This window comes from Heterocephalus glaber, unplaced genomic scaffold, assembly GCF_053883595.1.
Source record: "Heterocephalus glaber isolate CG9 unplaced genomic scaffold, H.glaber_assembly_v1.0 deba00000621, whole genome shotgun sequence".
In the NCBI taxonomy this organism is placed as follows: domain Eukaryota; kingdom Metazoa; phylum Chordata; class Mammalia; order Rodentia; family Bathyergidae; genus Heterocephalus; species Heterocephalus glaber.
The window spans coordinates 9,000,417-9,026,272 of record NW_028258153.1 but is presented as its reverse complement, the minus strand read 5'-3'; the positions used below and the strand labels follow the sequence as shown (position 1 = coordinate 9,026,272).

The 25,856-nt window shown below is 48.2% G+C and overlaps 1 long non-coding RNA gene, 1 other non-coding gene and 1 pseudogene across 2 annotated transcripts; 1 reads left to right on the top strand and 2 right to left on the bottom strand.

The window, feature by feature from the left end:
- Positions 1–8,331: 8,331 nt before the first annotated feature.
- LOC147829346 (SEC14 domain and spectrin repeat-containing protein 1-like) lies at positions 8,332–15,963 on the top strand (annotated as a pseudogene).
- A 74-nt stretch (positions 15,964–16,037) lies between these two features.
- Positions 16,038–23,697, bottom strand: LOC147829344 (uncharacterized). Its single transcript, XR_015449168.1, has 2 exons — positions 22,394–23,697; positions 16,038–21,359 (listed from the first exon to the last, which is right to left on the bottom strand). It is a non-coding gene; the product is annotated as an uncharacterized LOC147829344 (long non-coding RNA).
- Positions 23,232–23,422, bottom strand: LOC147829345 (U2 spliceosomal RNA). Its single transcript, XR_015449254.1, has one exon. It is a non-coding gene; the product is annotated as a U2 spliceosomal RNA (small nuclear RNA).
- Positions 23,698–25,856: the final 2,159 nt, after the last annotated feature.

Below are 25,856 nucleotides of genomic sequence, written 5' to 3'. Positions count from 1 at the left end.
TCTCACGGAGCCCTTTCCCCCTCCCGCCACAGGCCAGGCCTCCCCATGCACCCGCCCCCTCCTGGAGCTCCTGACCCCTTCTTCTTGCTGACCCTCAGATCCACTGTTCCGACCCAGGTCTCCCCAGGCTCCGGGCTCCTGTGCAAATGGACACCGGATGTCTGCCTCTCTGTGGACATTCCACGGACACCACCACGTGGCTGGAGCTCAGCCCTTCATCAGTTTCTACCCTGCAGCCTCCTCCCACCTCAGCTTTCCCTGGATCTCTTTTGAGGCCCTTAGTAAATGTACAGAAAATGGGCTTAAATCTCGCTTTTCTGCTCAAATCACATTCACTTTCATCTGATCTCATTCACACACACACACACACAAACTGAGGAGCGTGTGTGTTTCATTCCCAAACTCAAGCCGTAGGAATGCCCCCATCAGAAAGGAAGGCTTCGGAAGGAATCAAAGCAATGTGAACAACTTCACCCTCCACTCCAGTTTTGTTCAGGAAGCAGGAGATAGATGATCAACACACCCCTCCGGGTGCAGCATGTGCTCAACCCCAGCCCTTGGCTCCATCCCGGGACTTAATTTGGAAAAGGCGGACTTGGAGAAGGGCTTTTGTCTGAGGAGAAGGCTAGGCATTGGACTCTTTTGTGCGACTCTTTTGTGCCCCCCCCCCCGCCCCGCCATATGAGAGGCAAGGTGTGTTTTCTCTCCATTTGACTCATAAATTGGAAATTTGAAAACTGGGTTTGGGGGGTTCCCAAGCTGTTCCTTGTTGTCCCCTTCTCAGCCCAGGCCCTCCTCCTGAAAAGTCCTTCCTTCATCTGTTCACTCAGATTAGACTTGGTAAGATGCTGTGGGGACCAAGATGTCCTCAGCCACTTCCCATGTGGATTCCATCCACCTTCCCGCCCTCCCCTATTCCAGAGTGAGCCCATCGTTCAGACCCCACCAGTATGGCCTCAGAGACGTGAGATACAATGGGAGAAAAAGTTTCACAGTGATTCTGCGGAAATGAGTGTCTGTCTGTAGGCAGGCACATCTGATTCCAACAAGCAGTGCCTTTGAGCCCCGAGCCGGGAAGGTCCCCATCCTCCTCTCCTCGTTGTCTGAAGCTGTGGGGTGGGGGGGTACGATCCTCTCAGCTGCCATCTAAGTTCCCTTTAGTTTTTCTGGAAACACACTGTTGTGCCCAGATTGTAAGGTCCCAAAGACCACCAGGAGGCCGTTTCCGATGTAAGCACATGAGGGTCGTTTATTCAAGCTTAAGCAGGGACTCTCAATTGTCACCGACACAGCGGATCGAGATTGAGAGCCCCGAGTTCCAAATTAGCGGGGTTTTTATAGAGGTTACAGCAAGGTTTGGAGATTTTTCACTTAGCAGTTACATGATTGGTTAACATTTAGCGAGCATGAAGTGTACATTTTTGATTGGCTGAACTCATCAGGGGTAAGGGGGGATTATGTATAGGTTTTACAAAAGAAAAGAAGGACAAAGGTTAGTGGGCAACTGTCACGTATTGATGGTCAGCAGACACGGTGACTAATGGTCACGACCACCCAGCATTGACAGTCAGCACATTAACAGACCGTTCTTACAGATAGTGGGCCCAGGATGTTCATTTCCTGGGTAAACAGATGGCTGAGTAATTAACTTAGGAACTTTGGTTTGTTACAGATTGTGTCTTTTGTTCCAGAGCAAACACATTTTAACCATTAATTTGAGAGGCTAGGGGAATGGTGGATTTTAGCAAAATGGAGTCGCTTTGGTCTCACAACACCTTTCTCTGTGCATTCCTCGGATTGGGGAACGTTGCTTGCTTATCCGTTATCTAGTTCTAACATCTTGTTCTGGGACTTTCCGAGTGGGGGAATCACTCTTTGTGGTTAAGCTTGAAATAACTGCCTTAACTGTCTGTGGATCCACCAGCGAATTTCCATCCAGCTCTAAATGAAGACGGACCATTTATCTCTCTGTTTCTTACACAGAATAAGTGCTGTGAAGTCATAGAGGGAGCTGAGAAGAAATGACGCTCCCAGTGGGGCAGGATCTTTCCAAGCCACTCTGGTAGTGAGATATCTCTGTTAACCTTTCTCATTGTTGAGACAAAACACCTGACACCCAACCTTAAGGGAGGAAAGGTTTATTTTGGCTCACAGTTTGTAGAGGTTTCAGTCCATAGTCGGCTGGCTCCAAGGCAGGGTGGCGTGGCATGCGGGCGTCGCAGAGGAGAAATAGTTCGTGGTGTGGCAGGCAGAGGGCGGGTGGCGGCGGCGGCGGCGGCGGCGGCAAGCCTGCCTTCTTTCTGTCCTTTAGTATTCTACCTAGGCTCCTGAGCCTATGGCTTGGTACCGTCCATAGCCCAGATGGAGCTGCCATTATCCACACCCTTAACCCACATTCACACACGCTGATCCACCCTCGAAACTCCTCATCTAATGAGCACATGAGGCTTTGAGAGGAACTGCCAGACACAAGCCATAACATGAGAGACAGACAGCCCACTAACTTGCAGCCCAGGGTATGTATCAGCACGCTAGATCCTGGGTGGGAGCCGAGGAGGATGTCTTTCTCTAATCCCCTTCGTGGCTGGCTCCTGCTTTTTGTCCTCCAAAAGTCCCTCCTCCCCTCTGAAGCCGGGAGAGCTCAAGACCACCCGGGCCCCGCACAGAAAGGTTTCACAGATGTCTTCACCTATCCTCAATCAAAAGAATTTTCAAGATCTCAAGGACCCAGACAGGGGAGACTCTGAGGCTGTGAAGGTAGAGGTTCGGTTCTCACGCTCAGGGAACCCCCTGAGTGCCTTCGGTCTTCTCTCTGTTTTCTGTTCCCCCTGGGATGTGCATCCCCGTTGGAGGCGATCTTCTTCCTCCGTCGCCCTCTCTCCCCGCGCTGCAGTGTACTGTGTACTCCACCCGGGCAGGTACTTCTGCATGTCACTCAGAACCGACAGCGGGTGCCCAACGCCTAGTCGGCGCCCCACAGGTGACTGTCCGATGTGCACGTGCACGCATTTTCTCTGCAGCAAAACTCTCGAGTCTCCGGATCCTGGGCTGCAATTTGTGAGAGGCAGGGAGCAGAGCCGAGGCTCCCAGGAAGGAGAGCACCCCATGCTAGTGGAGAACAGTACCTGGGAATTTAGGGCTCCCGGAGAGTGTGCCGTGATGAGAGGCCCCGCCCCGCCCCGCCCGCCCGCCCGCGCGCTTTCGACCAAAACATCTGCGGTTGTAGTTCCCCTCACCGCCGTACCTGTATCCTCAGAGACCCACGTCTGTTGTGGCTGAGCCGCCTGGTGCGGCTACTCCTAGGAAGCTGCACCCCCAACCAACCCCACTCCCACCTTGCCCACACCCAACAGCATGACCTGGTTCGTGGAGTGTATGTGTTTGCGCGCGCGTGTATGGGGGAGCTTCTTCCTGAGATGGAGTCAGTATCTTTGGGGACATTCTCTGCAGAGGCCAGAAGCTGTCAAACTGAGGTTCCGCGGATGTTTGTGGCTGTTCACTGTTGAAGGCAGGGTCACTAATCGTCCCTCTTCACCCACAGGATGCCTATGGAAGGCAGCATTAGCACGGTACTCCCACCTCGTGGAGGAGAGAGCAGCTTGCAACCCGCAAGGAAGAGCAGGCCTGGCCTCGTTTTTTCTCCCCCTTTGCCTTTCAGTATGAGCCAACCAGTACCCGTGTCCGTGAGCACAGCTGGGAACCCGCGCTCTCTGCGTGTGTGAGGCAATGTTTCTGGGTCGGGAGCACGGGGAACCCGGTGCTGGAGGACACTGGAACAACATGGGGCTAACGCAGGCAAACACAGCCAAGGTATTAAGAATCCTAGCATCAAATTCAAATACAAGTTCTAGGGGCTCCTATGCCAATCCTATGCTATTTGTTTCTTTTTATTGCCAGACTAATTTGGTGTGGGCCTGTGTTTCAAAGCTTAACGGACAGATGAAGAGTAGGCACATCTATCTGCCCTTGTTCCCCACCTTGGGGAGAAAGCACTGTATCTTCTCCATTCATATAAGGCGTTTTTGCTGGAAGTATGGAGTACACATCTTTTCATCTGTTGAGAAGGTTCTGTTCTACTTCTAGTCTCCTGATAGCTTTTACCAGGAACAGCTGTAGAATTCAGTCCAATACCTTTTCTGCAACTACTGACAGGATCATATGGCTTTTTCCTTTCCTCTGTTAAAATGATGACTTGGGGTGGGGGTGGGGGGGTGGATCTTCCAGTGCTGAACCAACACTGCCATCCCTAGAATAAAACCACTTACTACATGCTGCCAGATCTGACTTCTAATAGTTTGTGTTGTTAAACAAAATTTATTTATGTTCATACTTTTCTCTTCTATTATCTTTATCCCGTTTTAGGATTAGCACAATGTTGATTTCCTAAAATGAGGGGAGAAGTGTTCCTTCTTTTTTCTGCTTTAAATGTTTGATATAACTTATCAGTTAAAATGTATGTGAGCCTGTTGTTGTCATATAGGTAGGTTTTCAAGCTAGGAATATACTTTCTTTAATAGGTGCTATTCAAATTTTATATTTCTTCCAGAGTCAGTTTCATTAATTTGTCTTCCAAGGCACTTCGTAGAAGTTGTTCAATTTATTTCAAAACGGAGTTTTGTAATATGCTTTCTAGATCCTTTTAAATTCTGTAAAATCTGTGGTGATATCTTCTAAAACTTGATATTGTAACTTTTAAAAAAAATGTATGATTGATACTGTGTGATAGGAAGAAAAGGTCTAAAGGAGTAGGGGAAGTGGGAGGGGTAGGGGAAAGGAAAGAGGGGAAAAGAAAAAAATTACGAGAAAAGGAAAAACATGGAAACAAAGTCTCTGTACATAGGGAAGGTGGGAGGGGGTGAAGGGAGGGCAGGGGAAGGGGGAAAAAAAAATAAGAACCAAGATATGTCACGTAAAGGTACAAGATCCCAAGGATGAATGTAACTGTACTGTATACCTAAAATGTACCAATAAACTTTATTTGGCGGGGCGGGGGCGGGGGCGGGGAAGAATCCTCCATCAAACCGAGCACGGCTTTGGCTTTCTCCTGATCCTCCCGTATATCGCATCTGTTCGGCCTGTACCTTGGTGAGGTTCTTAAGAATTCATTTTCTCGTAATCATTCCACTCTAGACAGGGCCAGAGTCTCCAAAGACTAGGTTAGTCTGAAAAGACTTCCGACCTTTTCAGTGTTTCCTTCAAATCTTTGCTTTCAGAAAGAGAAATGGTCTTTGCCCTGACAGGGTGAATCTCTTTCTCTAAGCCGTGCAAATAGTGATGGTGGGGAGAGGCGTGTGGGCGCCGTATTTATTTATGTCCACCCGAAGACCGGAAGACCGGCCGTATGCCAGTGCAGGAACTCCATGCCTGTGGGCATGGAATACTCGACGTGGTCGGCAGGGATCAGCTTGATCGACTGTGGCCATCTCAAGTTACAGCCACCATGATGCTCCCGAGTCACCCTGGTCTGTCCCTCCCTCAGAGCACAGCGTCCAGGGCACCGCGTGCACGCGAAAAGACAAAATCATTGGTAGGTGGAGCACTACGGCCTGCACCGTCGGGGCGCCGTCAGTACCGGGAATGTGCCCGTTGTCCTCCGTAGTATTAGCTTGAGAAAACACAGGGACAGGACGGCTCAGTGGAAGTCACCTTCGAGACCGCCGCATAAGCTCCTTCCTTCTGACCCAAATCACCAGAATCCACTGGCCTTGCTGCTGGCCAGGACTTCACCTCCGCCAGGAAGTCCCTAGTGAAGCACGCTCTGTGTTGTCCTGGATCTGTCTGCCTCTGGCTTCAGTTTTTCGGCACCGTGGAGATGGTTCTCAGACTCCGGGACCAGGTGTTTCCAGAACATGGCGCAGCCCAGCAAATATCCAGTGAGGTTTTTCAGACCTTCTCCCATGTGTTGCTGTGATTCCCAGTCTTACGGAGGAAAACAGTAAGGTTTTAGGACGTTTCCATCAGTAGATTCCTGAAAACTCCCTTTTGGTTCTCAGCTGCTCCGGCACCTTGGGACATAACTGCCTTCCTGTTGGGTAACAAGAACCTGCAGATCTCTTTGGCAAAGTGACCTGTGACCTGGGTCCCTGTCTCAGCAGCAATGCAGTCCCAACTGAGGAAGGAAACCACTCAGAGACTTTGCCAGAGAGGAACAGAATCAGCTGTCCTGCAAGGGCAGACTTGTCTTCATCTACCGGTCAGTTCTATAGGAAACCCTTCACTCAACAAATGTGTCCTTTGCCGGGGGGGGGGGGACAGATTCTGGCTGCATAGCTCAGGCTAGCCTTGAACTCACTATGTATCCCAGGCTCACCTTGAACTCGTGGCGATCCTCCTGCTGCGCACCACCGTGCCTGGTTTCCATCATAGTTCTTTAAGATCATTCCCTCAGTAACTGGCTATGTGCCCAATGTGTGCCGCCTACATTATGCTTCCGTGATAGAAGCCTGTTACGCAAATGATCAGACCCTCCTTCCCACTGTACCTCAAAGACCCCAGATTGCATTCAGTTGACACGAGTACCTCATCACCCTTAAACTTTTCATTCTCCTTTCAGTTGTTCTTCACTCTCTAACATTCTTTCATGCTATCCTTTGTTAGTTTTCAAATCTCATTTTCACAGTAGTTCAGAGGACTCAGCCACCATATTGCATCTCTGGTGCTGGTGGTGGGGTTGGGCGGGGGATGCACTGCATATTTGTGGACACTGTGAAAATAATGAAATATTTCAAAACTGCCACCCTTTCACCGTGGAGAAAGCTAACTGTTCTGAAGGCAAATGTTGGAAAGCTTGAGCTCGCCCAGGACTGGGGATGTAGCTCAGTGCAGAGTTCTTGGTTTAATTCCCAGCAACACACACACACACACACACACACACACACACACACACACACAAGCACGCACAGAGTTAGAATGAGAAATCTAAAAGTTCTTGGTGATGAAGCCTTGCTTAATGGTCTGAATCTTAAACATCCAAATTCTCTTTGTAGGAGGGTCATTCAGTGTGTAGAGGTCTTGAGTTGCTCTTTTGGCAAGCTTGCCTAGAAACCTGTACTAGGAGTCTATTAACCTTAGAGGGTTGAGCAAGCTCATGGAGATCTTGGCGCTCTCTGGCAGGGAAGACTTGTGAGGAGTCCTTAAGTATTTTCCAGTATCCTGGGAGTGTTCCATGGCGCTTTGTCCCAGCGACAATCAGGATTGAGACTGAATGATGTAGCTTAATACTGCGTTGCAATTCTATGCAGTTGTGTGTGAGGACATCAGAATAACACAACGGGAAGTTATCCAGAGAAGTGGAGAAGACAAAACATGTAGACTATCTCTTTTCAAAGCATACATTTATTTTTGTTCTTTCCGCTTCACCACACGATGTTATGGGATCAATCCTGGTAGTAAAACAGCCACTACAGTGAAGATCGTCAATATCTATTCTCTCATGTGGTTGTTTCGGTGTGTGCGACAAGAGCAGCTAAACTGCACTGATTTAGCAAACACCCTTACAGTATGACTTTAGGAATGCGAGTCCGGGTGTTGTACACCAGATCTCAAGGCTCATGGATTGTACAGACCTGCTACTTTGTATATCATCTGGTTACATCTCCCCATCTCCTGTGCCCTTACGGTAGCCATTTTATAAATCCTCTCTCCGGGCCGGGGATTTTATTTAGCTCAGTGGTTCTGCCGCCTGCCTTGCAAGTGCAAGGTCCTGAGTTCGATCCTCGGTACCCCCCCCCCAAATCCTCTCTCTACATTTGACATTGAAAGTAGATCGTATGCGGTGGGAGTGGAGGTGCACATCTGTAATCCTGGCACTCGGGAGGCTGAGGCAGGAGCATCGCCGTGAGTTCGAGGCCGGCCTTGAAGGCCAGCCTGGACTACGTAGCGAGATTCTGTCAGAGAGACGGGGGGTGGGGTGGTGGGGGAGATTCTATGTTATCAGTCAGCTCTCTCAATATTTTTCTGACTTCATTTTTTTTTTTAAGTGACCAGTTCTGATTTATTATGAACAAATGGCCCACAAACATCATTAAAATCCGTAATCTTCTGCTTCTCTGTCCTGGAGTAGACTTAAAGAAATTCTCTGACCTACCCTTCTCCGGTAGTGGGTCGTAAGACCCTCTTCATTCCAAGTGGTCCCATGGCCCACCCTGAAGGTAGGAATACTGTATAGAGGGTCCAACAAGAATTAGAACAGTGACTTTGCTGGGTCTACCCAACCCGACCATTACCGAAGAGGTCAGTGCCCTCTAACAGGGCAGCGTTTGGAGCGCTTCCAGATAGCTGAATGCACGGAGGTTTCAGGAGGCTGCTGCCCCCCCCCCCAGAGGGCATGGAAGCCCTGCATTCCTTTCCACATACCTCACCCTGTGCTTCTCTCCCCCGTATCTTTTGTACTCTCCTTTATAATAAACCGGCCGATGTCAGTTAAGTGCTGCCCCTCAAGCCAAGTCGGTAATATCGATGATGCCCAAAGCAGGCCGGGAAGAGTTAACCCCGCAATTGGCTTCTTTATATAAGTGAGTCTGGCCGAAGCCTGCCTGCCCAGGTCAGAGCAACTCGCACCCACATTCTGTTCCCACAATTCAAAACCTTCTTGGCGGCCCGGCAGCTCCGGGTGTGCGCCGCCGCAGGCGGCCGGGGCCGGACGGGACCCGCCCCGCCCCCAGCCGGCCCCGGGCAGGGTCGCGGCGCCGCTGCCTGGCGCACGCGAGGTCGCGCGGACGCGGATGTCGGGAGGTGGCCGGGCCACCCGCGCTGGCGCCCCCTACTTGAGGCACAGAGGGGCCGGCACGCTATCTGCCGCGAGTGAGTGACGGGAGCCGGGAGCCGGGAACCGGGAGCCCCCGCCCCCGCCGGGCCCGCTCCGCCCCCAGCCCGCCCTCCTGCGCCCCGCCCTCCTGCACCCGGCCCTTCGCCTCTGCCTCCGCCCCCCGCCTCGCCGGCGTCCCCGTGTCCTCTCCGGCACCGCGCCCCCCTCCACCACCACCCCGAGTGCGAAAGCTGGCAGGATCCTGAGGAGGGAGTTTACTGAGCAGATATTGATCGTACCTGGGCCACGCGCCAGGCGTCGTCCTGGGCGAGGGAACAGGTTCTCCTGTTCTCCACGGCAACACCCACTGTCGGATTTCAGAAATAACTCTTTGGGCTCCGTGACTGCTTGAAGTGAGGACACTGACTGGGTGAAATGGAAGCCTCGGTAATATTACCCATGCTGAAGAAAAAACTAGCCTTCCTTTCAGGAGGAAAAGACGGACGAAGCAGCCTCATTCTGACAAATTCCATCGTGCCTCGGACAAACTGTGGGACTGCATAACTCTCTAATCCTAAAACTCCCCTAGCCCCAACTGTGAATGTGAGTAAATAGATAAAGATGCTCGTTAGTTCCGGGACACTAGATAAGATCAGTATCAGCCATAAGGTCCCAAAGTAAATTACTCAACTCTTTATTCGAAACTGATGTTCCGAACACCGCTATCTATAGAACAATCTACAAACATCTGCTGACCATCAGTACGTGTCAGCTGACCACTCACCTTTGTTCCTCTTCTGTAAATTTCACCTGTTAACTTCCCCTGCAACCCCTTATAAAAGAGCCTCGGACTCTGGGCTAGTCGCCTCTCTAAGCTACTTTGCTTTGGGAGTGCCGTCTGGCCAGACTAAGGTCTGTTTTACTTTCCAACTTGTCCGGTGTGTTCCTTCCTGGGTGTTCTTTGCTGCAGTCAGCTCCTCGGAGCGTTTGGTAAGGCCCTCGGTCTTACATTTTGGAGGCACCGCTGGGATCCCCGGGTGTGCTTCGCTGCAGTCAGCTCCTCCGAGCATTTGGTAAGGCCCTCGGTCTTACAAAACAAATATGGACGAATTCATTCAGTGTCACTTTGGACTACCTACTCAGCATTTCCAGTGAAAAGTGGAAAGCTAGAGGATTTACTGTGATTGTGGGTGGCAGAAAATCACAGTGGAATGTGGAGCAAACAGTCGTCCTAATGCCACACAGGGTGTTGTTCCGGCCGAAGTGTCCCCTGTTTGTGTAGTAAAGCCAGATGAGTTCTGGGATGAGAAAGTAACACATTTTTGTCTTTGGAAAGAAAAGGATGGGCTTGGCTTTGAGGTTCTTTTAGTGTCTGCCAATAAACTGACCCATCACATCGAGCCATGCCAGTTAACAGAAGAGTTTGGTGGGAGTCTCACCTATGATCACAAGGACTGGTTAAAGAGGCTGGTTTTGAGAAGTTTATAAAGGAGTCTACTTCATTGTTAGATGAACTTGCTTTGATTAACAATGGAAGTGATAAAGGAAATCAGCAAGAGAAAGAAAGGTCTGTGGACTGAAACTTTCTTCCCGCAGTTGATCCTGAAACAGGTCTTCAGACAGGCCAGGAATTGTTAGCCGAATTGCAGCAGCGTCGATTTAATGGCTCCAGGGGAGGCGTCTGTCTCCTGGTCTCCTGTGGATGATGAACTGCTTGCACAGCCACAGGTTATGAAATCATTAGATTCCCTCCGAGAGCAGTGTACTCGCTACCAGGAAGTTTTGTAGGCAGCGAAGTCAGCGCACGCAATTAGAAGAGCTTCAACCCAAGGTGACGCAGGTTGTGAATTGGCTCGAAGGGCCCGGATCTGAACAACCGAGAGCCCAGTGGGGGATCGGTGACTCTACCAGGGCTTCCCAGGCCCTGCAGTAGAAGCACGAAGAGACGGAGAGGCAGCGCAGTGAATGGTTTGCAGTATATGTGGAGCTTAATCAGCAAATCGCAGCACTCTTGAATGCTGGAGATGAGGAAGATCTTGTGGAGGGGAAGTCGCTGCAGCAACAACTTCTTCGTGATGTTTGTTATCTATCGACAGGCCAGTCAGCTGGAATTTAGGCAACATCTTTTACAAGCAGCTCTTGAATTTCACGGTGTTGCCCAAGATTTGTCTCAGCAGTTGGATGGCTTCTTAGGGATGCTGTGTGCAGAGGTAGCACCAGGCGATGGAGCATTGATTCAGCAAACTTTCAAACTGCTTGAAGAGAGGCTGAAAAGTGTTGATGCAGGACTGCAAGGTCTGCGTGAAAAAGGTCAAGGTCTGCTGGATCAGATCTCCAACCAGGCATCCTGGGCCTCTGGAAAGGATGTGACCACTGGACATATAGAAAGCGTGGGTCCCATACAAGGAGTGACGGAAGATAGGCAACTTGGGAAACAAAGATGTGAAGAGATGGTAGATGTGCGAAGGTTACAGGTGCTTCAGATTTAAATGTGAAGGAGACGCTGCCCGGGCTGTACGGCTAAGTGAACTTCTGGATGCTCTCCTTAAGACCCACACCAGATTGGGCGACGATGCCTAGGAAAGGAGAGTTTTACTGGAAAAACATCGAAAATTGGTGGATGTTGCACAGAGTACTTCTGACTATGGTAGACAGTTGCTGCAGGCCACAGTTGTCTGGTGCCAGTCTTCACGCTGCACCTCGTCGAGGTCCGCTGGGGATACCCCTCCTCGCCTGAACAGAGTGTGGAAACAGTTTACAATAGCATCTGAAGAAAGGGTACCTAGGTTGGAAGTGGCTATTGCATTTCACTCAAATGCCGAAAAGAGTTTGCAAGACTCCCCAGAAGAGCCTGAAGCTGTTAACGAGGAGGAGCAACTGGCGGAAATCGAAGCAGTTGGGAAATCACTTTTGGATAGGCTAACTGTTCCCGTAGTTTACATCCCGACGGAACCGGACAATATTTTGGGAGTCCACGTGACATGGCTTCTACTGCAGAGCACATCAGAGACAGGACGAAACTGGTTAGTCTCAACAGGCAGCAGCCGAGACATCCCGAAATGGTGCCCACAGAGAGCCAATAGCTACCAGCTGCCCACAGACCCGCCGCTCATCCTCCCCGAAGGTCGTGGGCACACTGCAGCATTCGCCACAGTGCATTAGGACCCATCTCGCAGCAGGATAAGCCTCATTTCTCCCTGCCTGCTAACACCTCACAGCTACCAAGGCATAATTATTTAACATGCTGTGAGCCCACAGACTCCAGGTATCCTCAAAGCAGGAACTGTAAACACTGCCCTGAAAACTTGCTGTCACGCTGTGCCTGACCTGTCAATTTGTAGATGAACAACTGATAATAAGCTTCGAATGGGGCGAAGAAGAGTTTCGGCATTCTCTCTTAGAAAAAGTGGTTGCCCTTCCTCCCCAGGTGATGTAGTAAATGTAGTGGTAACTGAACTGGTATTAGTAGACAGTGGCGTTCTCAACATTTTAATTGGTAATTCTTCAGAATTGATTATTTTTAGGGTGTCAGTATGGAGACAAGCCCTCAGATCTTCGACATACCACATTCATTAAAAGACACTTTCCTGCTGTATTGATAATGTATTCAAACTTGTTTGTGCTTCATAAAAATCTTCTGTAAACATCTTACTTAATTTGGCAGCTGTATCCTATCTCCAAACAGGAGTGCCTTATTAAAAAAGGGCATTTCTTAAGATCGTGAGGGGGTTTAACAATTGCGTTTTCATGGTGGTTGCATGTGTCTCAGCCAGGAAATTCATACGTAAGCATGTATATATAATAAGCATGTCTTATCATGAAAAATGATAGTGAAAAACAACTTACATCTTTAAGGACGTCTCAACGACAGAACAGTTTCTAATTTTTCTCTTCTTCAGCTTAAAAAATGCTGTTCAACTTGTTAACTACCCTGAAGATATTGTATCTTTAGGGGAGGAGAGTTAAGGAAGAAGGTATTCCAACTTACTTCAGCGTAGTTAATCTTTTATATCAGAATAATCTTTCTGGAACTAAAACAGCAATTGATAACATGATTACTTTCTCACGACAGACTGGGGGCAAAATCAGTTCCGAGGTAGTCCAATCACAGTGCTGTACAACTCCTTTAGAAATACAATCTATCAGAAAATGCTAGTCCTTTTATGTTGGTATGTAGTTTCAACTGTAAAATGCATATAATGTAACTTCTATGTTAAGTTTTATTTAAGATTTTTTTTTTAAAGATTAAACATTTCTTCTCAGGTTCACAATCAGTATAGAATTAGGCCAAGAATTGTATCCTGGCTCCTGTTTATGGTCTACAAACTAGCTCATGTACCCTCTGGTGCAAAAGCCTCCCCGAGTCTGCTGGCTTCTCCAGCCTCTTCACTGCCAGACTTCTTGGAGAGGTCCCCATCCATTGTCCCCACATCCTCAGCACTCACTGCTCAGCACCTTGCAGACTGGTTCTGCACAGCACTGTGACCACACCTTTCTTTGGAAAGTCAGCAGTGGTCTTCCAATTGCCAAATTCAATGTTTTCCCTTAGGCTGCGTTCCTTACCGTGCAGTCTTTTTCTCTAATATTTGACTGTTGAGCAGCCCTGCCTGGATACTGTCTTCTCCCTCAAAGACACTATCCTGTGCCGTAACTGTGGGTATAGCTTTGTCTTAGTTAAAAGATGTCTTCTAAACGTGCACTTTCTCAGGGTCTGCCCTCAAAATGCTGCGGCTCTTTCTGAGTATCTCATCCTTAGGCTTCCTGTTTCACCCCAGCGTCCTGCACAGCAGTCGGGGGCAAAGTGCCAGACTTAACACTTTCAACTGCCTACTTTACATTTCATCTTACAGGGGGACGTATCATACTTGCCACCTTTCTTCTCTTGGAATAATGTTGGTTAATGGTGCAACCTTTTTTCCTAGTCAAACGTGCCGGGATCTGGGGCAAAATCCAGCTGTGCCCTCTTAGGCTGCCACTGCTTCCAAGAGCATCCAGGAAGTTCTTTTTATACTTGGTAATACTCTCAGCCGTTTAGGGCTTTATTCCTATGAGTAGGAACTTTGGTGCTTCTTCTTCCTTTCGGTCTTCATGATGGTGCTCACCACCTTCTGCAGTGTGTGTGTCTCTTCCTGCTCTACTTACTGCAGGCTCTTTTGAGGGAACGCCATTGTCCTACTTGTTCTAGTTTCAGGCTTTTGCTCACACGTAATAGACCCTCAGTTCTCCTACCCTGGATTCTATTGTAAGTATTTGGAACGATCCCTCTTTTTTTTGTTACTGGGGATCGAACTCAGGTCCTTGCGCCTGTGCAGCAGGAGGCGAAACCACTGAGCTAAATCCCTGGCCCTAAATGTTGTGGATTTTTTTTGGTACCGGGGGATCGAACTTGGGCCCTTGCGGCTTGCCAGGCAGGCGCTGGAACCACTGAGCTAAATCCCCTGCCCACGATCCCTCTTGTATTGCAGTCTGAAGTGTGTTTTAAACATATTTAATTCCCCAAATTAGGACTGACTTATGAACGAATCTCCATACATGAAAGTCACTTGGCATTTTACTTACATGGGATTCTTTAGATATTTAGTTATTACATTCAATATATATTTCTTCTACTGAATGTCAGAGTCATTCTAATGTGTTTTTTTTTTTATGACTTTGCTAAAAGGAACTGATTTGTTCTCACCATCAACTCATGGACTCGTGATTGCTAAATAAATTAACTTTTGGCTACCTTAAGTGCTCCTGCCCACAGAAAGAGTAGCACAAGGAAGAAATCTGGAAGTATTATTTGTAATTTCAGTATTTTACATGAAACTAGAAAATACATAATGTTCTTCCTATTTAATTTTGCTGCAACTTTCTGTAAGCCTATCTGTATATAGAGTTATGAATGAAGACCAGGCAGTGCTCTATGATGGGACTAATTTTTTTGGTTTTGTTTGAGGGACTTTTTATTTTTTTTATTTTTTTGACCGTCTTACTGCATATTTGCTGCTGTGTAAACTCAGTATATAATGGCAGTTTGACATCTGTTCTTCATACGTGTCTAACTCGGTGGAGTTGAGAGGTACAGATGATAGCTTCACTTTGGCTTTATTTCTAGTCCTCACTGTTGGTGACCTTACTCTGCTAGGGTGATTCACTGGAAATATCGATGAAACGGCTCAGCCTGCCAGCTGGGAAATTGATGACAGGTCTAAGGTTTCATTGCTAGATAGAAGATTGGATGCTTCTTTCACTTTATAGGGAGTCCAACTGGCTACTGAGCTTCCAAATGTTACCTAGTCTTAATGTGTTTGTTGCTTCATTGCCTTGTTAGCTGAAGTATGCTGTTTAGTTTATTGTTACTAGTGCCATACTCCTTAAGATGAACAGAACAGGTCACTTTTCTGATAGTGCTAGGCAAACCACGTTCTCTGATCTAAACCCATTGTAACCAATGATAGGATTGTGAGGTTAGTTGAAAATGTGCAGTGTACATTTGAAAAAACAACTCAAGAGTTCTCTCTCTACTTCAGTGTAAGTTGCTTGCCAGTCCTTACTTCCTTCTCCTGTCCTCTTATCCTACCTAAAGTACACAGGGCTGCAGTACAATACCATGGCTACTAAAAACTAAATATACTATGACTGCTAAAGTCCCCTACATCTTGGTACATCTTGGACCCATAGAGATGATACAAGCAGAAACAAATACCAGTACGTACTTCGTCATCGGTGATAAGAGGTATAATTAGGGTATCTTTGCGTAATCCCCTAGGAGCAAAGTCCTCTAGGACTAAAAAAGATGTACTGAACCCAGCTGAGCTGGTAACCTAATGAGTACACTTCACCGGTGCTAACTTTCGGCCCTAGACCTAAGAAGTCTTATTTGGGAATAGAAATACTCTGCTGGTATACAGGCTGACAAATATCTTTTTCTGTTTGTTTGTTTGTTTTTTGGTACCGGGGATCGAACTTGGGACCTTGCGCTTGCGAGGCAGGCGCCAGAACCACTGAGCTAAATCCCCGGCCCCGACAAGTATCTTAATGAGGCAAAACAAAGTACGGGTTTAACATCTGGCTTCATCGTGTGCTTCACAAAAGTCTAGGTTTTCCTAAGAAACATAACCAGTGGCAAGAATTGTAGAGGAATGGTCATAAAAACTAAAATAAGAACTGTAATGAATATATAGTAGAGTTTGGAGTTTGAATACAGTACTTGACTTCAAAATACGTCTTTACTGATTACGGGGACTCTAGCATACAAAAAAGGATAAATGAATTCCCCTGAGACATATAAAATAGGAAACTCATCAAGCAATTAAAACATCATTACATCATTTATAAAAATGTGTTAGAAATCAAAAAGCTATACAAAATGGAAGGCGTCATTGCTATAATTATCTTTTCCGAGTAAACACATTGAGTCTTCTCTAATCTTGCTGTGTCTCTGAAGACAGGCACGGGATGGCGGGGAAATGGAAAACCGTTTCTGTTGACCACCCCTTTAGCTTCATCTCCCCTTCACTCACGTAAAGGAAAACGTACCTTCAAAATTACATATCTGAACTACCATAAGCAGCGTTGGTGAGTTTATCAGTACACAATAAGGCTTTGAAAATGACAAGCTTGCTGTTTTAGTGGAAGATGATAGACCAGCAGTGCGAAGACTGTGATGAATATTGTCTATTTTGAGAGTGCCAGGGTGTGACACGACTCTCAATATTAAACACAAGTACAAAAAAGAAAATCATAGTTGAAGTGTGTATTAATAAGCCGCCACTAACATGTAGAAACAAGAAAAGTGTAAGTCTGCGAGGATATTTAGAAAGTAGTCCAGTAATGAGGTGAAAAATGATACGTTAACACCACCATTTGAGAAGAGACATCCTGACAAACTCAGGCAGGGATGATGAGCGGAAAACACTAGTCCTGTGATAGACTCGGAACTGAGGAGATTCCACAGGTTAGCGTAAATATGGGGGAGGCCTTAAGACTGAACAAGATCCGGGGAGAAAATGCTGAATATGAGTCAGCAGTACAGCGGTAGTTTTAATGCAACTTGAAAGCTTGAAAGTGAACACTAGTCCTTGTACTTCAAGACAAAGCAGAACCTGTACTAGGACGTGAAGAATGTTGGTTGAGATGAAAAGGAAGCCAGACCTGTAGCTAGATATACTGAAAGCCAGTGATTTTTTTTTTTTCAAGCATCAAGATTATTTTTGTGAGAACTCTTCATGGGACAGTGTGCAGCATACAATCCCTATATGTCACGGTACAGGCATTCTTAGAATACAACTGAAAATAACCACTAACTGCCAGTGATTGAGTGGTGGTGTGAGAGGCTTCAAAGTCTGGTGTGTGGAAAACTATTGCTGACAAAAGGGCTTCTGAACTTTGAAGCAGGCTCCTGGTAAACCTCAAGGGGGCTCCTCAGAAGTATTTACAAGTCGAATGCCACATCTGCAAGGTGTCCAAACGCAGCTCTTCTTAGAGACGGGCTGATTGAGATGCCTCCCCAGTGAGAACCCAGCGGCCCCTTCACCATATGTGCTCAAGCCTCGTATCTTTTATAGTTACCAATCTTTTTGGGGGGGGGCTAGAAGTTAGGGTGAGATCACTCCCCGTACTTAATTTTATCCTTAATGTTTCTTTGTCTTACATCTGGTGTTGGGCACACGTGACCAACAAATTTCCTCAGATTATGCAATCAGAATAGACGGATTTTTTTCCACAGATGTGAGAGGATCAGAATAGCACTTCGGCAGTTTTGAACCAGGGTAGATTTGAGAACCGATTGCTTCCCTTATATAGTCTAGACCAGCGGTGGCAAACCTGTGGCATGCGTGCCAGAGCGGGCTGTCTGTATCATCAAGAGCTCTAAGAGTCACCATGACTGCTCTAGACTATCCTTTCACAAGCTCTTTAGAGGAACTTAAAAGTTTCTAAATGGCTACTTGGAAGAATTTGAGGATTACACTAGCATGAGACCAACAATGAAGTTCTCAGCATCTTTTGGTAATGTGTTATTAAGGGAACTGGGAATGCCTATTTCCCAATGTTTTATTATAATTTTTTTCAAACGTAGAAAACGTTAAAATAATTTTGTAATATAGTGCCCAGATGCTGGTTATCATTAACGATCCTTGCTCAGTCACATATCCATCAGTCCGTCAATCCAGATTCTTAGATTCATGTAAAGGGCAGACGTCTATACTCCCTACGAAATGCTTCGGCACATGCGTCATTAACTAGAGTTTAATATTTGCTTCCGTGTTTCTTCTGATGTAAAATCACCATACCGTGAAATACGTAAGACCTGATGCTGCAGTGACCCTTTTGGCAGATGCATACAATGCCGCCCAGATAGGAAACAGCACCCTGGAGAGTTCCCAGGTGGCTCTTTCCAGTTAGTCCGTATCCCCGCCTGCTTAATCTCCAAAGGTAACCACTCTTCTTTTTTCTACCGTTAAGTTAGAGTTTCTGTTCTTCAGCTCACTGTAAATAAAATCACATCATATGCTCTTCTGCAAGGCTTCTTTGCCATCACGATTGGGACATTTAGCCACATAGCGGCCGGATGTCCACTATCAGTTCGTTCCTACTTAGGACTGACTAGTGTTCCATTCATGGCCCAGTGTAGTTCGTTTCCTCAGTTTCCTATTGGCTACCCGGACTGTTTCCGGGATTGGCAATTACACATAAAACTGCTGCGATCCTTCTTACACGGATCTCTGTGAACACAGGTGTTTATTTTCTCTTGGATAAACAGGGTTAGAATTGCCGGATTGATTATAGGATAGTTTTGAAAGAAAATGTTTCCTTCTTCGATGCAGTTGTACTGTGCCCTGAATTTCATACTGTGAGTGTGTTAGAAAGGTGTAAACTGTTTTTACGATCCACATTGAAATATTAGGAAAAGGAGGTGTGGGGGAGAAACGGCATCATTCACGGTTAACAGTAGGCATGATTTGAGGGAAGCAAAGACTTGTCTGCCTGAAACAGCCTCCCCAAAGCTTCCTGTGCCTGACATTGTAGCTTTAGTTTTTCTCCATGAAAGATTAAGCCCCGAGGATGGTGATATATTAGCTAGAAGAAACAGCACTGGTTTGTTCACAGCACTAACTTTTGCCACCTGTTTTCAGTACGTGAAATGAGACTCTCATCATTGAATAAAAAAGATACTATTTGTTGATGGCGTTGGAGGGGGCAGTTTACAAACACGTACCACTAGTCACTCCCAGGTACAGCAGTGTGAGAGCCATCTGGGGAGGTATGTCCCCCCGATGGCTGTCAGGAAAGCAGAGAACAGGGTGGGAGGAATTCTACCTCACAGTTCCACACGGGGGACAGCTATGCTTTTGCAGGACACTTTAGCCTTTGAAAATAGTTTTTTCAACGTTGCTCTCTTCTTCAGTACGGTACTACACTCCGATGACTTTCTTCTTCACTGTGTTTTATCCTTCCTGCCGGTTCTATTACATAAAAGCATTCACCTGCATTAGCCTGCAAGATGATTTCCTACGTATGTTTCCAATGCCCACACTTAGAAACATTTGCGTAGGATTCATCCAGTCTTTCCCATGAGATTTTTTAGGGCTGGGAAATTTGGCTTCTACCATAAATCCTTATAATGCTCCATACATTGTAAACATGCAATAAAAATGTTTAAAACTAAAACAGACAAACAAACAAACAAAACCTTCTTACCAGGACAGCGTTCTAATTAGAAGCATATATTTTGCCTATTCTGTTCCTAATTTGAGAATGCTTTGTCTTGTCCTTTATCAGCCTTATTTAATTTCCACACGGAAAACCGCACGTAGCCCTGCCCTTGCACGTAGCTTGCCATTCCCCCAATCGACTGCCAATAAAAGTCAGTGCCTGGGACTGGCCAGAGCCTTTGTCGGTTGCACCGGCATTGGTGGTCCTGGCACCCTGCTCTCTCTCTCAGTTCTGTCTTTTCATGGTTTTTTTTTTTTTTTTTTTTTTTTTTACTGTTTCTTCCCCTCAGGCCTGCATCATATACTGGGCGGGATCCTGGAACCTAACTGCACGGGTCTCCACTAAGTGCGCCCACGGTGGGACTTTGGGAGTGTCAGTTTATATGGTGGTGTTCAGCAGCACAAGTCACAGCTCGCAGCTGGCATTCTTGGGGGCTCGGCCTCCAACTGTGGGATCTCCAGGCAGATCACATCACCGGTGAACTGGAGGAGAGCGGCTTGCGTCACTGCAGAACTAGGGCGAACCCCTCATCTGTCTATTGGCCTCACCGAGCCCACGTGTGTTGTGAGACTATAACGGGAGAAACTGAACTTTGGCTGGGGTTCCCCCCCCCACCACCAAGGGCGGCGTCCATTCAGTTCTGCACAATGGCAGCAGCACAGAAGCTTCTGGACTTGCTCTTCACATATCCCTGTTGGCTGAAGTGGCCCCCCTCCCGCCCGCCCCCCAGCGGCCCTTTTCTCGCCTGTGACAAAAGCAGGGTTTTCATTCTTCCTGGTTCCCACACTGGTTCCAGAGGGCGGTTCCTTTAACACTTTCGTCTTTGTGGAAAATTTCTGGTTTCAGGTTAAGTTGACCAGAGTCTCTATCGAGACTTCTAAGAAGGGTGTTTCTAGGTGCGGGTGGTACAAGGGAATCACACGGAGAGGTTGGAAGTTCAGCCTCCGCCCTGCCTCAACGGTGCTGATTCCCTTGCTGCAATGCTAGGTGGTGCTGGGGCATCAGGCTGTGCCTCAGAGTCATCCGCTAGTTTGCTTTGGTTTGGTTTTCAGTACTAGGATGGAACCCAGGGCCTCGCGCGTGCTGTCCAGCACTCTACCCACTGAGCTGCATTCCCAGCCCATCTGCTTGTTCTGATGGGTGAGCTCTGCTAGCTCCGCTAGCTCTGCTAGGACACAGCTGAGTTCACTTTCCTTCCCTGTCAGGCCAGGCTTTTGTAGACACGGCCTCACTGGCCTGCCATTGCTTCTGGATGGTAGGGCTCGGCGAAGAGAGGTCTGACAGCTAGCTGAAGGAGGTGGGGCTGCGGGGTTCATGAGACTGGAGAGGAGCAAAGGAGGCAAGAGGTTGCCTGAGGGTAAAGCCTGGTGAGACTAAAAGGGAGAGGAAGCACGACTGGCTAGGGAGGCTCCAGGACTTGATGCCCTCTGACAGAGGCTTGCCCCTTGGCAGGGGGTTCTGAAACACACACTGCCTGCTAGAGGAGCCCCTGGGTCACTGGGTCCTAGTGGCCTGGCCCTAGTATTTTTTACCATGCTCAGTCCTGGGGTGTGCAAGAAACCTGGGGCAGGCCCGTAGGCTCTGCTACCGCCTCTGTTGCCCTACTGTTCCTGTGTCCATTCTAGGGTGGTTGGAGAGAAGGACTGCCCGATGTCCTTCTCACAAGGGTCTGCTCCTGGACTGTAACTGGAGGCTTGACGGGCAGTTCGGGAATGCCGGTCCCTGACCGTCTCACGGTGAACCTCGGTGGCTACAAAGCCCCAGCATCATGCCACCAACTGCTTTTCTGAAGCTGTAGAATTCTCTCCTGGAATAGGCATCGGCCAGGACTTTCCGAACAAAACACCAATTGCATAACAAATAACATCAAAAATCAGCAAGTGGGACGATAGCACATCGAAGCGCTGCCATACTGCAAAGGAAACAACAGAAGGAAGAGATAATCCACCCAATGGGAACAAATTTTTTGCCAGCTACACTTCACACAGAGGACTAACATCTGCACTATGTAAAGAATTAAAAAAAAAAAAATCAGACTCCCTAAAATCAAAGATCCAACTAAAAAATGGGCAACTGCCAGGCATGGTGGTGCTGGCCTGTAATCCTGCCTCTAGGGAGGCTGAGGCAGGAGGATCGCTACGAGTTCGAGGCCAGCCTGGGCTACACTGTGAGATCTCGTCTCAAATAAAATGAAATAAAATAAAATGGAATGAAATAAATTGATATGAACAGACACCAGAAGAACTACAGATGGCAAATAAGTCCACGTGGGGATATAAACTAGTGCAACCACTATGTACTCAGGAGGGAAATTTAAAAAGTACTATAAAGAGAATTTCCGTTTGACCCAGATATTCCCCTTCTAGGGTTCTTCCCCAAAGAGTGGTTCTTCCACCATATTACAGTGATCCATACATAACCACGTTCATAGTAGCACAACTCAGAATAGCTAAATGTTGGAAGCGGCCAATATGTCCACGAACGCATGAATGGATAAAGAAAAGCGGTACCGTATCTATTAACACACAACGGAGTACTACTCTGTCACTCGAGTCGTCTGTGGGGAAAAGGACAAGACATACCAGCTTCACTATCACATGGTTCCCCTTCAAAGGATAAATAGAGCCTAATAAAAAACACAACAGGGAGGCTGTTCGCAAAAGGGAAGGGGTCCGAGAGATGGAGAGAAGCCGTCAGGGGGAGGAGAGGTGAAGGGGACATACAAAGAAGGTAGGTGTACTGAGGTACTGACTCCTCATCGTGAACGTAAGCTTTATGTACTACAAACACATCGTAACACGAACTTCCAAAATGTTCATTTGCTCCAGGTTATAAAAAGGGTCTTGTGGATGAACACAAAACTTTCGTATTCTACGTGATTCTCCAACACATAACAGGTGGCACACTACGAGCGACAAGCGCACCGGAAGAAAGCCTGCTACTCACTGTTCAGCGTATGGAGAAGCAGCACAGGCTAGAGGACCTCGCTCTGGAGGAGCACCAGAGCCTTCTCAAACGCATCACCGTCAGAATTCGCTAAGTTCATGTCAGTTGCTTAACGAGACAAATACACGATTCCCACCCTAGAACATAACCTTCTGCCAGTTAGGCCCGATAACAAATGAGAATACCGAATAAAAAGTAACTCTAAAACGAAACCGAAACAGACCTACTGCGGAGAGAGTGGCCTGACTAAAACGACTCTCACACACCAAAAACGCCGTCAGCGCTACACCATCGCCGCCCTGTGCAGCTATCCAGCTATCGCTTTTTAAAGCCAGGAAGCCCGACTTTCTACGCAGAAAACCGCAACTGGATCCGACTTCCACGGACGCTACGCAGCGAGCGTCATTGTTTAAATAAGTAAAACCCTTAAGGAAGCTACCTCTAAAAAAAATGTACGAAAGAGCAAAATGAAAAAAACCCCCAAACATCCTTACTGTAATTCTGCTCAAAGCATTATAGGTAATTTCTCCACGCTACAAACCTACAACGTAGAACAACGCTTTACAAACGGCCGTTCGAGAAAAACAACACAAGCACAAAACCCAAACCCCCAAGAAAACAAGCAAACAAAAGCCGCACCCAGTCTTATATCACTCCTACACCAAAAACGACCCACGCGCCCTTCCCGAACAAGTCATAAACACCCACACAACGACAACCTACACTCAAAGAAACGGTAACTACCGCACTCGCACACAACCGAAAAGAAGAGAAAAAAAAAAACCCGCAAGGCATACGACCAAGACATTCTTTCTTTAACGCATAAAGGTCCCCCCACAGGGGGTGCACCGTTCCTGGAAATACTGCAATACCAGGTCGATGCGTGGAGTGGACGGAGCAAGCTCCTATTCCACCTCCCAGCTCCAAAAATCCATTTAATATATTGTCCTCGGATAGAGGACGTATCAGATATTAAACTGATAAGAACAGATACTACACTTGATCTTAGCCAAAAGGCCGAGAAGCGATGCCTACCGACGCCGCCCGCAGCCCGCACGGACTCCCTGCCTTCACATTCAACGCGCGGTCACAAGACCGACCCCTAGGCCTTCTGCCCTCTCCCGCTCCTCCTTCACTCCCAGGCCGACCTCGGCAGCCTTCGGGGCCCATTCCCTCCCCTTCTTCGCCCTTTTTCGGGACCCACTCTCCGCCCGCGCTTCTTGGTCCCGGCGTCCCCCGCGTTGGGCGTCCGTCGCTAATCTGCATGCCCCGCCCTCCCGGGGCGGGGCGCCGGGAGCCGCTTCCCGCTGGTTCCGGTTGCAATTGCAGTGAGGAGGCGGGCCGTGGGGGACCGGAAGTGGGGGGAGTGTCCCGGGTTCCCGGAAGGGAAAGCAGATCGCGAGACACGTGTCCCCAGAAGCCCCCGGGCCGTGTGTTCTTCTGGGTCCCGGTCCGCGGGGCGGGAGGGCGCGTTCCGGGTGCGGAGCGCGGGGGCCCGGGGCGGCTCCTTCTCGAGGCCGCGGAGGTGGCGGGCGTCGGGGGGAGGGCGTCGGCCCGCGGGAAGCTTCTCTCCAGCTGCGGCGCCCGCCCCCGCGGCCCTGGCGCGTCTGCAGGGGAACCGTGTCCGGGGCTGGTGGGTGCAGTTGCCCCTGCTGGCAGGGTTTCCTCCCTGTCCCTCACTGGTCACCTGTCAGGGAGGCGGAAGCCCTCCTCTACCCTCCCCCCACATCTGATCGGCCTCTCCTGCGGTGCGAGTCCGCCGTTCACGGCCCCTTTGGGTATTTTGTTTTCACCACGGATATCCGAGGTGGTGGAAGACTGTGGCCCGCATCCTCCCTCCCCTCCCTGTGCCCGCGCTGTCAGGTGCTCAGCAGGTGGAGGTAATGTCTGTTGAGTGCGTGAACCACGGGTGGGCCTCGGTCTCCGTGGGCACGATGGACCCATTGAGAGAAGCGGCACGCACGTAGGAGGCACTGTGCCGTGGCGGGCCTCGAGGGAGAAGATCTGGCTCGAGGTGGCAGGACACCCAGAAGTCCGGGCTGCTGTGAGGTCGAGGCCCCAGGGAAGGTTGGGATCAGGGTTTTCCTGGAAACTCCAGAGCGGTGGTAGTGGAGCACGCTAGTAATCCCAGGTCTAAGTCTCGGGGTGGGGGGTTGCCGAGGCAGGAGGATCACAAGTTGAACCCCATTTTTGGACATTCAGCAATTTAGGGAGGACCCCCCCCCCCACACACACAATAGAGTCAAATGTGATGTGACATGATCCAGTACAATACAGCCTGGGCATATAGCTCAGTGCGAAGGACCTGGGTTCAATTCCCCGTCAGGCCACCAAGCAACAAACAAAAAAAGACTGACACTGTAGTAATCACACTCCCAGGCAGAATGGAAAGCCTGAAAATAGTTCCTGGTGAGCAAGGAAGGGGAGTGGAAATTAGTCTTTCCCTTCTGCAGTTGGGCTGAGCATGGTCCGCTCAGGTCTCGTGTAAATCACTCAGGAGCCTCGATGGTGTGAGTACTCTTAGCAGAGACCAGGACCAGAGTGAGGTGAGTGGTTCAGGGTACAAATAAAGGTCCCCTCGAACCATTTCGGGAATCAAGGTAACTAATATTTAATATTTCTTTTCAGAATAATTTGCTGTCAGATAAATGGTGGTGGTGGTGGCTGGTTGTTTTCTTTGCTCAAGGCAGGAATGAATTACTCCTCATTTCTCTCTGCCCTGATCTCCACCCTATCACCTCCACCCCACTGACCTACGTTGTCCAGAGTGGGCACCACTAACTCCCCCCGTGGCAATGAAAAGTGTGTGTGTGTGTATGTATGTGTGTCTGTTTTGTTTGTTTGTTTTTGGTCATAACTGGGCATCGAACCCAGGGCCTTTGACTGAGCTTCGACCCTAGCCCCCGCCTGCCCCCTTTTTATTTTGAGATAAGGCCTAAGTCACTAAATTACCAAGGCTGGGTTTGAATTTGTAATCTTCCTGCCTCAGCTTCCCACAGTGCTGGGATAACGAGGATGGTTCCTATTAAGCTGTGTGCTAAGTATAAAATATATGTGGGCTTCTGAGCATGATATATGCATGTAAAAGATCTCATTTATAATTCTATATCAATGAAATGATATTTTGGACATACTGAGGTAGATAGTAAACTTAGTTTCACGTCTTTATTTTCTTTTTCTTTTTCTTTATTTTTTTGGTACCGAGACTCGAACTCGGGACCTCGTGCTTGCAAGGTAGGCAGCGGAACCACTGAGCTAAATCCCCAGCTCTTTATTTTCTTTTTAAAATGTGGCTGCTAAAAGTATAAAAATTCCATTATTCTCCTATGTCAAGCGTGTGGTGACGCTATGGACCGAAACTCAGAGAGACTGAGTAATTTTCCAGGCTCACGCAGCTACAAGGAATCGCGGTCAGGATTTAAACCCAAGCAACCCTGTAACTACCTGGAGTCTCATGCCTTAA